The sequence below is a fragment of the Carassius gibelio genome, chromosome B2, assembly GCF_023724105.1.
Source record: "Carassius gibelio isolate Cgi1373 ecotype wild population from Czech Republic chromosome B2, carGib1.2-hapl.c, whole genome shotgun sequence".
Classification (NCBI taxonomy): domain Eukaryota; kingdom Metazoa; phylum Chordata; class Actinopteri; order Cypriniformes; family Cyprinidae; genus Carassius; species Carassius gibelio.
The window spans coordinates 29,051,645-29,054,521 of NC_068397.1; the positions used below are offsets into that span (position 1 = coordinate 29,051,645).

The 2,877-nt window shown below is 37.3% G+C and overlaps 1 protein-coding gene across 2 annotated transcripts in view; it reads left to right on the plus strand.

The window, feature by feature from the left end:
- Positions 1 to 2,830: 2,830 nt before the first annotated feature.
- LOC127950699 (interleukin-6 receptor subunit beta) overlaps positions 2,831 to 2,877 on the plus strand; it is a 19,345-nt gene continuing 19,298 nt past the window's right edge. For both annotated transcript variants that reach the window (XM_052547872.1, XM_052547873.1), the window contains exon 1: positions 2,831 to 2,877. This exon is cut by the window's right edge and continues 90 nt beyond it. The gene's annotated coding sequence lies outside the window, so the exon portion shown is untranslated.

A 2,877-nucleotide genomic window follows, 5' to 3' on the forward strand; every position in this document is an offset into this window, starting at 1 on the left:
ATGGCATCTACGCTAATATTTGTCTGTTTCTCTCTTGTTCCGAGGTCACCGTGGCCACCAGATCCAGTCTGTGTCCAGATCAGAGGGTCACTGCAGTCACCCGGATCCAGTACTTATCCAGACCAGATGGTGGATCAGCACCTAGAAAGGACCTCTACTGCCCTGAAAGACAGCGGAGACCAGGACAACTAGAGCCCCAGATACAGATCCCCTGTAAAGACCTTGTCTCAGAGGAGCACCAGGACAAGACCACAGGAAACAGATGATTCTTCTGCACAATCTGACTTTGCTGCAGCCTGGAATTGAACTACTGGTTTCGTCTGGTCAGAGGAGAACTGGCCCCCCAACTGAGCCTGGTTTCTCCCAAGGTTTTTTTCTCCATTCTGTCACCGATGGAGTTTCGGTTCCTTGCCGCTGTCGCCTCTGGCTTGCTTAGTTGGGGTCACTTCATCTACAGCGATATCGTTGACTTGATTGCAAATTAAAACAGACACTATTTCAACTGAACAGAGATGACATCAATGAATTCAATGATAAACTGCCTTTAACTATCATTTTGCATTATTGAGACACTGTTTTCCAAATGAATGTTGTTCAGTGCTTTGGCGCAATGTATTTTGTTTAAAGCACTATATAAATAAAGGTGATTGAATATGTTGATGCTCCACAAATACATGCAGTATACAGTGCTCAGTTTGCAGCAAGCATACTGTGGATCGCTTTCTTTGTGTAAAGTTACAAGTTAGTAAGTTGAAAGTACTGTAATGTTTGATGAGCAATAATTGTGTTTCTCCTGCCTGTTCCACAAACCCCATATTACAAATGTTAATGTTACATCCGTGCTGCACCCCAAAGGGAGGTAAAACATTCATTTGCATGTTATTGAAAGAGATTCTGCAGTGCACTGTACGCATTTCAATAACCTGTTTAAATGGGACTTTAGGGAAGACGATATCTGAAATATGTGCTTCCTCTGAGCCTTTGTGATTATTTAAACTCTGTTTATGACAGGCGAGGGGTTTAACAAAGTTGTTTTACAGTTTTACATCTTCTGGTCCATAACTCATTTGATTCTGTATTCTCCAAATGTTTTGTTTATTTCTCTGTACTCTGTTTATCACTCCACATGGTAAAAATAAATTGCAGAAACATTTATAACAAAATGCATTACCGTATGAATGGCTGTAGTGAACTTACGCTGTTAAAGAAATATAGTTTATCCAAAAATGCTATCCAAGATGTAGATGAGTTTGTTTCTTCATCAGATTTGGAGAAATGCAGCTTATCACTTGCTCATCAATGGATCCACTTCAGTGAATGGGTGCCGTCAAAATTATAGTCCAAACAGCTGATAAAAACATCACAATAATAGAGCTGTTCTGAACGGATTTCTTTGTGAATGCTGCTTGATCTGGGCATATTTCTCTCCTGATCCAGAGCAGATAACATTTTCACTGGAGAAAGCAATATTATGGCTAGGGACTTGCATCAGAAGTAACGGTTTAAAGTTAAAAATGTCTTAATGATGGACTTGTAACTTAAACATGCAGCTTTTCACATCACAAGATGTTAGACTGGAGTGGTGTGGATTATTTGTGCATTTGTCTGTTTATTATTATCAGCTGTTTAGACTCTCATTCTGATGGCAAATATTAAGCACATAATTGGTTTTAGTTACACCGTAAGGCATGATTAGAATTAGCTTTTTGTGACATATTGTTCATGTTTTGTTGTTGTTGTGTGCTTTGTAAGTCATATTGCAACTCTTGTGTTAATGAAAGGATGTGGCAGTGTCATTTGTGTGTTCATGGATAATAGCAGTGTGAGAAATGTCCCCTCATCACAGTATTGTGTGTGTTCTGTTTGAATCTCCACAAGGGTGCTATTAGGATTTTGCCTGAAGGAGATTTGCAATTACGCGATGAATGTTTTCCATCTGATGCAGTTGAATTTTAAGCACAGCCCTAAAATAACATATGATCTATAACAAATATCCTGCAAAACTCATTATAATATTCTTAACATCACCTGCCCATACTGTAAGAGGATTAGATTTCATTTGGTTCCTGTTTAGTCACCATTTTCAATAAATTCAAATTGTACAGGTGCATCAAAAACAATTTGAGTATCATGGAAAAGCAAACTTTCTTATATTCTAGATTCATTGCACACAAACTTAAATGTTTCAGTAGTTTTTTTTTTTTTTTTTTTGTATTCTGATTGTTATGACTTAAAGCTTAGGAAATAAAAAGTATAAAAAAGATGTGAATATTTTTTCTAAGATCAATAGAAAAAATATTTACAAAACAGAAATGTTAAAGATCTCCAAAGCAGGTTGAATTATGCACTCATTAATTGGTTGGGGCTCCTTTTGCACAAATTAGTGCTTCATTGTGATGTAAATGGTATATATGGTATACATGGTATAAATGGTATAAAGTGCTTCAAAATCTCCTGGTAGATGGCTGCATTGACTTTGGACTTGATAAAACACGATGGACCAACACCAGCAGATGTCACGGCACCCAAATCATCTCTGACTTCAGAAACTTCACACTGGACTTCAAGCAGCTTGGATTCTGTGTCTCTCTAGTCGTCCTCCAGATCTTGATTTCCAAATGAAATACAAAATTTTTCTAAATTTTTTAAATACTTTACTTTCATCTGAAAAGAGAACTGTTGATCAGTGGTCCACAGTCCTCTTTTCAGATTAAAGTAAATAATATATACTTTATAATATAAGAAATAATACACTTTTCAAGCCAACTTAATATACACTTCAACAGATTGCACCACCACGCGCTTTTACGCATCACTGCGCATGACAGTTGTTGGTTGAGCGCGTGATGTCGAAACACATCAGATCATCACATCAGA